This window comes from Littorina saxatilis, unplaced genomic scaffold (assembly GCF_037325665.1).
Source record: "Littorina saxatilis isolate snail1 unplaced genomic scaffold, US_GU_Lsax_2.0 scaffold_614, whole genome shotgun sequence".
Taxonomy (NCBI): Eukaryota; Metazoa; Mollusca; class Gastropoda; order Littorinimorpha; family Littorinidae; genus Littorina; species Littorina saxatilis.
In genome coordinates, this window is record NW_027128196.1 from 21,518 (window position 1) to 33,826 (window position 12,309).

At 38.3% G+C, this 12,309-nt stretch overlaps 1 long non-coding RNA gene across 1 annotated transcript; it reads right to left on the bottom strand.

The window, feature by feature from the left end:
- Positions 1–6,887: 6,887 nt before the first annotated feature.
- Positions 6,888–9,439, bottom strand: LOC138956561 (uncharacterized). The gene is made up of 3 exons (XR_011452699.1): positions 8,407–9,439; positions 7,643–7,724; positions 6,888–7,300 (listed from the first exon to the last, which is right to left on the bottom strand). It is a non-coding gene; the product is annotated as an uncharacterized lncRNA (long non-coding RNA).
- Between the last annotated feature and the right edge of the window lie 2,870 nt (positions 9,440–12,309).

Here is a 12,309-nt window from a genome sequence, read left to right on the forward strand (position 1 = left end):
TATGATTGTTTGCAATTATGTTTAGCCATAGTCCGTTATACGCGTAGGTGTGCGAGAATATGTAAGCGCAGTGCTTTAAAGATGTCCATGTGGGAATGTGTAAGTGGGCGTAGTCGAATGTCCATGTGGGAATGTGTAAGTGGAGCATATAAGAATGCCCATGTGTGAATGTGTAAGTTCCTTTAAACAGTATTTTATTCGTAAACAGACACATGATAATATAACAACATCATTAAGAAGGAGCACAACAAGTTTAAAACTTATGGTAAGTGCTCACATAAACATTCCTGAAATTTCATGGCGGATTATGATCAATGCGACACATTTTTTTGAAAAAAGAGATGAGACAACAACAAAAAAATTATAAAAAAATAAAAATAAAAAAAATAAAAATAAAATAAAGGAGAAAAACAGCAAGGAAAACTTAGTTTGAATTATCGAACACAATCTGTGTCAATACCGAAAACGAAAACAAATACAAAACGAGAACGAAAGACACAACAAAATATCAAAAAAAAGATGGGCCCCAAGTAATATATTTAGAAAAACCCACACCAACATCGAACTAAGGTGTCCCAAAGCGGTTTGATTTCTCAATATAGCTTTGGACAACAACAAAAATAGCACTATTTTCAAATATGGAAATGTTTGAATCACCTGTCAGGAGTGTGTCAATATTAACAAATTCTGGAGCTAATGTACCGATTGTTGCGGTTCTTGCATCATTAAACAGTGGACATGATAGCAAATAGTGATGAACAGTTTCAGCAAAATAACCACAAGAAAATTCCGGGTTGTTTACTAGGTGGCGATTAAACATATCATATTGTAAATCACTCATTCCAAGTCTTAACCTGCAATGCAAAACTTCAGTTTTGCGATTTGGGGAATAGTAATATGGTGGAATTGAAATATCAAAAGCTGTGAAATGTCGCTTGAACAGACCAACAGAATCACATTGTTGTATATTTTCAGGCAACTTATTCCAGAGACTAGTTGCAGAAGGAATAAAAGATGACTTGTACAAATCTGATTTACACTGGGGAGTCTTACGCTCTAGTGGGTGTCTGTGGTGGTAGGGATTTAGGTCAGAAACAAGAGGTGGCAATAAAACGTTGAGGTAATTTGGTACATTGCCGTGGACCATTTTATAATATAACATTAATTTGTGACGGCGTCTTCGCTCTGTAAGTGGTATAAAGCCAGATTCTGTGAAAAAGTTTTCGTGTGAAGTGCCTTTAAAAACTTTTTCACGACATAGCACCTGTATACTGGCGGTAGGAAGAAAAATGTATTAAAAAAAATTCACAGACACCAGAGACAGGTAAAGGGAGGCAATCGTTTCCACTGCCAGTTTGCTAAATAGGCCAGAAAGGATGAGTTGTTTCCCATGAACCGTTTTCTACCTGGAAGTGTGTTTCCAACCCCACCCAAAAGTGTGTTGGTGTCTCAAAGAGCAAAACTTTTTCCGAAAACCAATAATATACCAATTTCTTTGAAAATATTTGGATTATGTGTTAAATTTACCCTCGTACATGTTATGTTAATTAGAAACATTTAAGAATCAAATATTTCACAAAAGCAAACCAATTTAATGTAAGTGCATCAGATATTTAATGATATTTTTTGGAAATGTGTCAACAATAATTCGAATGGATTCGAGTTGCAGCTTCTCCAGCTCATCTGAAAGCTTATTTGTACAATTATCCCACACAACATCACAATCATCAAAATGAGGTAAAATAAAAGATTTATACATTGCTTCTAGGGATCTTCGACTGAGCCTATATTTATAAGATTTTAAACAAGCCACAAGTACTCGACAAGTTGCCACAATAGACTGTATGTGTAAGGCCCATTTACAATTATCTTGAAAAATAACACCTAAATGTTTATGACTTTCTTTTTCTATGAGGGCTACATCGCCAAAAACAAGGGGAAATTTCTGTATACATCGTTGACCGGAAAAGGATATTAACTCTGTTTTCGACTGGTTAAATTTCACTTTCCATTTAATGGCCCAGTTTGCAATCTTACCTAAATCAGAATTGAGTATTTCAGTTCTACGGAAAGGGTCATCGAGGCTTAAATACATGCTGGTATCATCTGCAAATAGTTTAATCACTGATTCAATATTATCAACAATGTCGTTTATATAAACCAAAAAGAGGAGAGGTCCTAATACTGACCCTTGGGGAACACCCGCAGAAACCGGCAAAAACTGTGACTTACAACCTTTTACCACAACACATTGTTTTCTTTCCCTCAAATAATTATCAAACCAAAAATACAACTGTCCCCTTATGCCAATAGCGTATAACTTTTTCATCAAACCCTTGTGCCAAACTCTGTCGAAAGCTTTTGACACGTCAAAGAACATCGCCTGTGATGTTATCTTATCATCAAAAGCTTTGCATATATCATTATACAAACAAATGAGTTGGTATACAGTTGAATCACATGGAATAAAACCGGACTGAACTGGTGTTAACAGGTTATACTCCTTCAAATAAGCAAACACGTGACATTGTACACACCTTTCCATAGCTTTACCTACACAGCTAAGAAGTGATATTGGTCGGTAATTTGAACATAATTCCTTTTCACCTTTTTTATATATCGGAATTACATTAGCTATCTTCCATATTGCAGGAACTGTGGCTTCTTCGAGAGATCTGTTGAATAATGCAGTGAGTGGCATCGCAATAATATCTGCACATGCAGCCAGAACTCTATTTGAAACAGAATCAGGACCAGAGGCTTTGCGTACATCAAGATTCTTCAACATAGTAAGCACGTGTGCAGCATCAATAATCAAAGAATCAATGGTGGTATTCTGATCTCTAACTTCAGGAACTTCTTCATCATCATCATCCAATACTGATTGTTTTACAAAACATTCATTGAATACTGTTGCTTTTTCTACATTGGAATAATAAACACGGCCATTGTTTTCGATGGGAGGAAATTCATTTGAAGACATACCTTTGCGTGACATAAACGACTTTACTAATTTCCACCAATCTTTATTGCCAAAACAGTCTTGTGAACTAACACGATTATCCAATTCTTTTAAATATTCTGCTTTCCTCAATCGAATAACATCAGTTAATTTATTGCGAATTCTTCGGAAAAAATCCCAGATCCAAACAGAATTCAATAGTTTTGCTAATGTGTGTATCTTTTTCTTTTTATCAATCAGTCGTTTAATACTGTCAGTCATCCAGGGTGTATCCGCTTCTCTCACAGTTATTTCTTTAACTGGCATACACTGTGTAACCATATCCATTAGGGTATCCGAAAATGCCTCTGCTGCTTCGTCAATCGAACTGAGTGAGACCATACTCGTCCAATCCACGTGCACATTACATACTTTTTCCTTTAAACTGACAACGTCCAATTTGGAATAATTATAAATCAACCGTTTATAACTTGCTTTGCCTATACTATTTCCTTTAACAATTGCAAGCGGGACCGAATGGTCACTGCAGATTGGCGGTAAAACCTGAATTTCTTCAACAATATCAGGGCTTGGTGTCAAAATCAAATCTATGCACGTTGACGTTGTTTCTGTAATTCGTGTAGGTTGTTTGACTAACTGGAACAAACCATTTTTTATCATAATATCTTGCAAATTGAAACACGTACTATTAAGAACATCGGAATTAAAATCACCACAAACAATATACTTCATACCAGTCATACCGGCTGCATTAACTGATTGATCTATCAGGTCCCAATAACCAACATTTGCAGAAGGCGGTCTATAAAAAGTTCCAACTAATAAACTTTCCTGTTGTATCTTAGTTTCAATAAAAAAGGGCCTCTAGATCGGGATTGGAGAGATCATTTCTCGTTTTACAATACAAATTATCTTTTACATATTCTGCAACGCCTCCATGGGGGTTATTTGGTCTATCTTGCCTTATCGGTAAATTAAACCCTGACAAATACAAATCATCATTATTTACTATATTAGACAGCCATGTTTCCGATAATGTCACAATATCAAAATCTTGAACCTGAACTTCTAAAATGTCTAATTTATTTCTAAGGCTTCGTACGTTTAAGTGAATAATAGATAATTTCTTAAACTTTTCGTTGGCCGGCCCGGGGTTCACATGAACATCGCCTGCTAAGATCAACATAATTTCTATTATACACATTATTCCAAAACACATGAAAAATGAACAATCTCCAGAACGTTCTGATATACAAACGCGTTTACCTTTAAGATCTGCATTCACTTCTTTTAACAATACTCCACACCTTCGCATATTTGGAGAATAATCGTTTTTACATTTCATACACACATAAAGGAATAAGGCCAACTTTAAGTATTTATATCCACAAACAAACAACACAAAAAACGGAACAACTAAATCAGCAGCGAGGAAAAATAATTTTCTATTAGACAGTTGAACCGCCTTGGGCTGGAACATACCCACGCTGGCTCTATACTGTGTTACACTACTACCACTCATTCAGGTTACAGATCTCTGTAAAACTTCAAAAAGAAAAGAGACCAGCGCCGGCAGTTCCATGTTCGCATATATTACAGTTGGGGTGTCCCAGAACATTGTCACAAAAAATGAAGGAAAATGTTGATTCATTAAAAGTAATTTAACAAATAGAAGAAACTGACGAGAGGGAATAAAGAAAAAGCCAAAATATTATGGCTTGAATTCAAGGAAAACACTTGAAAATGTGTAGTGCTGTGCATATGTGAATAGACAACATGTTTTTCAAAAATTCATGACGTGACTCTTTATCTGATTAGAATATGTTGTGCTGGAGAACAAGGGGGAAAAAACCAAAGAAAAAGACACTACAAAACGCACTGAGACAGGGCCCAGGCTAGTTTGCTAGTACAACAGATAAGACTGCCTATTGTTGGTAACTTTACAATGAGTCAGCATAAACAAGCAGAACGAGAATCAGCGTATAAACGGCGATTGCTGAATCTCAATACAAACCGCACAAAACACAAGGAACTTAGTCGATAAATATCGACAGGGGGCGGACAAATGGTTTACATGTGAAATGTGTGTATATGGGTGTGGTTCTGAAACAAACAAACAAACAAACCATGTGAACCCCTCCACCCACCGCTCGCGGGCTGAACGACTGACGTCACATGTCGCTTCGGTCTTTTCCAGAAGAACACCGCGTGTACATAATACACAATTCGATCGCGTAGCACTGCCAATGCACATTTTCGCAACGAAAACCGTGCTACTGTTTCTTGTGTGTTAAATCTGAAAGCAATATAAGTGAACGAACAATTGAAAACTGATATCACGTTACTAAACTCCCAAAAGTAATAAATTACTTCTGACTGCGGTACACAATACATTTTCAAAGCAATTTTTTTATTATTTTCAAGACATAAAAAATACAACGGAAGAAAAATGCAAGCAATAACAATTTTTTTTAAAGTACAGACTAAATACTGAAGCTCTCTATTTCTCTTTAGTATGTTGGATTCAGGTGTACTTACTCACAGTTGCAGACAGATACAGATTCAAACACGTGTCGAGCGTAAAACAAAAAGTGAAACTAGAGAATAACATGAACCTGAAAACTTTTAAAATATTTGTACCCAGCACCAAGAGAGATTATTGTAAAAAAAAAATGTAATACAAAGTGTGTGAGTTCTACATAAGACAGGAGAATTTACATAGCAACAGAAAACATGCTTGTAAATCACTGAGCACCAACAGTTAAAAATCACTATCGCTCACCTCATGCAGACTGAAATGCAAACCTGCACACATACATACACACAAACAAGGGGGGAGCACCCGTGGACTGGCACTAATGATATGATCAACTGCATATGTAGCTAACTTTGCCCGTCTCACACCTTGTTAATGTTAGTGTCACTGGTACGCAACCCGCTGTTCTTCATGCTCTTTCCACCCGCGCTGCACTTTGTCCATCATTGACATTGTCCTCAGCTTGTGGTGGACTCGGATTTAAAAAAAAAAGCAGGACAGCATTTTCGAAAACATCTTCTTGCACTTTCAAAGAAATGTCAAATGCATAAACTGTGTCATAAAAAAGCACAGGCACTGTATCATTGATTTGGCACTGTTGCAGAAAGTCCTTGTCATCAGCTTTCATTTTGGCAGAGCAAGCGACACCCACAGTCCGACGAAAAATGTCCTGCATGTCAAGGAACATTTGCACAATGTTGTCTTTGACAAATGTCAGTCCTCCTCGGTTAAGCACCGTTGTCATGTCAGTTGAAGAATCACAATCACTTTCTGACAGCTCACTGAACCTCAGTGCTTCTAAACAGCGCAGTTTCTCGTATCTGTATGCACCTTTCTTGAGGCCCCAAACTTTCTTTTTTAGTTTCTTCACCACACTCCCAGCAACATACCTGATCACATCCTTCCTCACACACTGGCACCGGTCGGTCATTCGCGTTGTCTTCCTGTTTGCACCCATAGGTTGCTTCGACCAGCCTTTCAAACATCCTGAGGCAAATGGAAGCTGATGCATGAGTCGACTTGGTGACCTCTGTAATGCTTGCATGGCTTGCGTCGTACAATGAGTGAGCCTTTTCCTTGGCCGCGTTCCCTCGTAGACCAAGGCATGACTCAAACACCTGAAGTTTGTCCCGAAGAACAGCACCTGTCAAACAGACCACAAAGTCTTACACTTGAACACATACAATAGAACCACCTTTGTATTACCTCAAACAATCTGAGAAAGCGGGTCTTTAAAAGGAGGCAGTCTTAAAATGAAGGAAAATTTACAGAAGTTATGCACAGACAAACTGACAAAATAAGGTCTTAAAAGGGAGGGATTATCAAATTGGGGGGGGGGGTGGTCCACTGTATATATATATATACAATAATAGATTTGTATTCGTCTATATGTTGGGATAATTTCCTGCCTCGTATAACTTTAAAAGAAAGGCAAACACACACACCATTGTATCCAAAAAGAACACTTGCACATTGACAAGTCTGGAATGTGTACGCGAATGATCAACAATAATTACACGTATGCCATACAGGGAGCACTGCTTACTTGTCATGTATATATATGACAGCTTATTCTCAGCGTAACTGAATAACTTGAAATCTAAACTTGAAATTGTTTTACATTATAAGCAAAAGCGAAAACACTACTCCCAACAAAATTGTATTCATTCATACAGTGTTTCCCTAAACACTTAAACTCATAACTTAAAGTCCAAGGTTTTAACATGGCTTCACAGATCAGCTGACAGGCATTCATTTTCTGCAATCTCACTGCACACCTCTTCCAAAAGTGGAACTGTCACCTGTTGACATTTAAAAACACATGTAAATGTACACACAGTGACACAATAAAAAATCATGCGTAATGAGAATTATCCAAAAATATTATATGATGCACTGGTGTCAAATGTGTTATGGTATTTTATGTTATCACAGAATCTAAGTCTTGAAAAATACACATGTTCACACAAAAATATGGCAAATACCACATGAGACTGAAATATACACAAATCTGCAGTAACTTGACTGAGAAATCACAAGCGGGTGTAGTTGTAGGCATCACAATCACAAGACAAACAAATTCTGCCTTTATGTTTAATATTTTTCAACAATAAATGTTGCAAATGTAACGAATAACTTCTCACCTTTTGTGAAATAATACTTTGAGCTTGACACACTTCTGACTGTACAGGGGTTTTCATCAACAACAAAAGTGGTGCTTGCTTCCTGAAACAAAATTATTCAATGATGAAAAGAACTGAATGTGGCAGTGTTCAAAGTGATATTCAAACTTGTATACAACTATCAGTACATATACTGTAAAACGAGAAGGCTATTGGCATGCTCGTCAATCAGTATGTGTCATTCAGTGTTTTGTGCTGTAACAATGAAATGCAATCAATGCAAGTTCTTGTAGTCTAGAAATAAATACAACAATAATTTCAATTGAAACCACAAACTAGTCAAATAAATTGTGTAAATAGTTGGACAAAGAGATGCTTATTAACCCAGGGAAATAACAGGATTTCTTAGCAAAACTTTCCCAACCCAATTACCTGATTCAGTCCGGCTTTTCTGCTTTTAACACTTACTTTCAGTTTCACTAGAATATATCACAACTACAAGAATAACAATGGAACAGGAATGAGATTTTGTTTTGTTTTTGTAAACTACATCAGGATTTAACTAGTTTGGAAGCTCTGCTTACATACAAAATACAGACAGTGACGTTCAATCGTGGTGGCTGATCAGTGCACTGACTGAGACGGACGATTCGATTTGATCGCTTCACCACGCCTTTCCAACTATGTGCTCCCATACAGTTTTGGTAGATACATGCTTGTGCAAGTATGTTATTAGTATTACCAATATGAATCTTATTTTCCTTTCGATGGTCAGTTTTACTCACCTCTGTAACGGCAGTCACCTCTGCGAATGCTGTCGAAGAATCTAACCGAAAGTAAACATTCTGGGAATCTACGCGCATCGGCCTTGACGCAAGTTCAATACTGAGCCAATGAGCGCGGCGCGGCGAAGTTGGCGATCCAGTCTATCTCTGTTGAGGCCTTGCAAGGTTTTGACGGCAACAATAATTATTGTAGTTCTCTAAGACTTTATTTCTGTTTGATTTGTAATATGTTGGGAAGACATATTTATCAATTGATCAACAAAATAAAACATAATAAAAAACGACACAACGTACGTACATTGTTAAAATTATTATTGGCCAACGTTGAACATTTAACGAAGGCCTCAATCTTCCCGCACCGTAGACCAGATTAGTAGGTGCTTGATTTTGGTATTTTGATTTTACATAACATTAAACCTTTCTTGGGGTTCATGGTCATGGCAACAGCCATAATAATATTATATCATGTATAATATTACATTTCAGCATATTTGAATTACATGTCATCATACCAAACTGTCATACATTTTTATTCCCACATCATTCTGATTGATCACAACCAAACCTACTATCAGTGGACACATCCAAATGTAAGCGCCTGTTCTTGACAACTTTTAATCGATCTAAAAATAGCAACTTGCTGGGTCCTTTGCCGCCAACAGACACTGTTTGGCCTGTAGGTAAAATGTACAATGTATTTTCTGATTTGTGCACAAAAGCTTTTTTTCTTTTTTCTTTTTTTTAACATAACAATGTTTAATGTCACTGTATGTTTAAAAGACCATGGTCATATTTGTAAAAAAAAATGTTAAATTAGAAAATAAATAACATTTTGGTTCATGATTTTTCCTACACCTGTGCTGAAAATAAGAAATAAAAATGTCGGTATATAAGTCACTCAAATACAGCTAGGTATGAATGGCTCGGTTTGAGTTTGTTGCAGTTAACCCTGCACAATGCGACGTATCATGTTTTTGTTGAACAATTTTGACGTCACCCCTCCCCTAGGGTGACGTATTTCACAACTTCCTGTGTTACACAAACTCTGTGATGACCAATTTTGCCTTCACGGACGGATAGGGTGACGGATTTCACAACTTTCTACAGATGAACAATGTTGCCTTCACCCCTCCCATAGGGTGACGGATGTCACAACTTCCTGTGTACACAAACTGATGACGTATTTCACAACAAAATGGCGCTGCCCATGGTCAACCTCTAAACTATCCGTATAGAATGGGGGCGTCCTCGCCCCCATAACAAGCATAAACATGCAGTCCACACGCACGCATCGTCCTCACTCACAGTTCACCGAGCTTGTTTTGGCAGAGTACATGTTTTGATGCAGCCCGGTACAGCTGTACCCTTGTCCACTGACACAGCTGCAGACCAGCACACACCACTTTAGCTTGACAACGCATGCTTCGTAGCCAGAGTTCATATGCACGCAGTCCTATATTATATCAAGGCCACTTCACGTGCTATCCTAACCTCAAGGATGTGTACTGGCAATAACAGTTCGCATGTACCCGTAGCAAATATTGACACAGGGGTTAGAGGCAGTTGACATGTTTATAACAATGCATGTTTGCAAATTTTACGCGACGTGTAAGTGGAGCGTATAAGAATGTTAAGTGGAGCGTGGTCGAATGTCCATGTGTGAATGGGTAAGTTGAGCGTGTAAGAATGTCCATGTGTGCGATGTGTAAGTGAGACATGGATGTGTTCATGACTGAATGCGTAAGCACAATGCAAGGAATGGCCAGAGAGGTATGTGGGAGGTGTGTTTATAACCTGCCCTGTTATATAGTGATATATGTCTTATGTAAAAACAATGTCCTGTTTGTATTATTGTTATGTACCACGCCTGAATTTCTCTATGAGATAATAAAGTATTCTTATTCTTATTCTTATTCTTCTTATCCTGGACCGCCAACTAGCTCTCTCTCCGCTCTTTCTCTCTATTACGAGGTAGCGGCCTCTCGCATTTAGGAACCTACGCTTACATTGCCTTTCAGAAATCAGGGGGATGTCATATCCGGTGTCGATTGTAAACATGGACGAAATCCAGTTCATTGTCACCTCCCCTTGTCACAAATAACTGGAGCGTGCTTTCTTTTCACCGTCTTCGAATCGCTGGCCTTTCAAACCGGACGCTAAGCGCCCCTGAGAGTCGAGCGTCGTAACCTCGAAGGGTCACGTGACGAGTTGGCGGTCCAGGCTATTTGGAGCGAGTTTTCGCGAGGAACAGGGTTGAGCTACGGTAGGGTCACTGCGCATGTCTGGTTTTTTTCTTCGCGGAAACGCTGTTGGGTTGTGTCCAGTCGCGTCCCTTGCAACAAGATGGCGACAAGCGCGTTACGGATTTACTGTTGTGGAGAGTTGATGGACGACGATGATGAACAAGCAGTACTGTTTTATTGTTGATGTGAATGTAATGCCAAAACATCGAACTATCGATTCGAACGTCAATGAAGAAGTGAGCGTGAAAATCGAGCGCAAAACAGCCGGGTAAAAGTTCAGGGCGCTAAAGTACATTTGAGCCGAAATCGCACCCAAACTCCTGTTGACCTCATTTCTTCCCAAAATAAACATCACTGCTAAAATAAAATGCATTAAAACCAAGACAGTATCCAACCCAGTATCCTTAATTTTTGAAAGGCTAAGTGATTTACAACAAATGTCTTCTCACAATCCGTAACTTTGTCAAAAAATATTTGCAGAAGTTTCTCACCTCGCCTTGGCAGCCATCTTGGAACTGGAGAGACCCTACGCAAGAAGCAAGGTTGAAAGTTGGTTAACCGGTGACGTCACTCCAGTCGTACCGGACCGAGTTTTTGCGACCTCCGGTTCGACTCGAGTCACCTTAGTTGACGCTAAAACTCGCTCTTGGTCTATGGGTTAACCCGACATGCGACGCGTAAAGTGCGAGGTCACTGAGAGTGTGCCTGATACTATCCTTGGCGGATGATGACTTTATTCAGTTATTCTGCAGAAAAACAGAAATGCTGGAGAAAAACCGTTCTTTTCTGCAAAATTTCTGCATAATGTCATCTTTCGCGAGAGCAACGTTTTTTTCTGCAGTAAAACAGTTTTACTGCAGTAAAATTGAAATCAAGAATGCTGCAGTAAAACGGAGATGTTGTTTTACTGGAGAAAAACTGTTTACACTTTTTCTTCATCATTTTGGCATTATTCAGTTATTCTGCAGAAAAACGGAAATGTTGGAGAAAAACTGTCTTTTCTGCAGCATTTCTGCATAATGTCATCTTTCGCCGAAGCAACGGGTTTTTCTGGAGCAAAACATTTTACTGCAGTAAAATTGAAATCAAGAATGCTGCAGTAAAACGGTGCTGTTGTTTTACTGCAGAAAACCTGTTTACACTTTTTCTGCAGCATTTTGTACTGGCTCTTGGCGGATTATGACATTATTCAGTTATTCTGGAGAAAAACCGAAATGCTGGAGAAAAACTTTCTTTTCTGCAGCATTTCTGCATAATGTCATCTTTCGCGAGAGCAACGGTTTTTTTTCTGCAGTAAAACAGTTTTACTGCAGTAAAATTGAAATCAAGAATGCTGCAGTAAAACGGTGATGTTGTTTTACTGCAGAATAGTCTGTCACAGTTTTTCTGGAGAAAAACGAACGCCCTTGTAAAGTAGCGTTTGTATTCGTCGCCCCCTGGGATAGTATAATACATTCGTGTCAGTCACGCACAACTATTGGTAATTCTGGATGAGTCCATCTCTCGACAAAGGGGGGGCTCGCGTGCTCCAACATTATAATGAGCCAGTATAAAATTCTGCAGAAAAAGTGTAAACAGGTTTTCTGCAGTAAAACAACAGCACCGTTTTACTGCAGCATTCTTGATTTCAATTTTACTGCAGTAAAATGTTTTGCTCCAG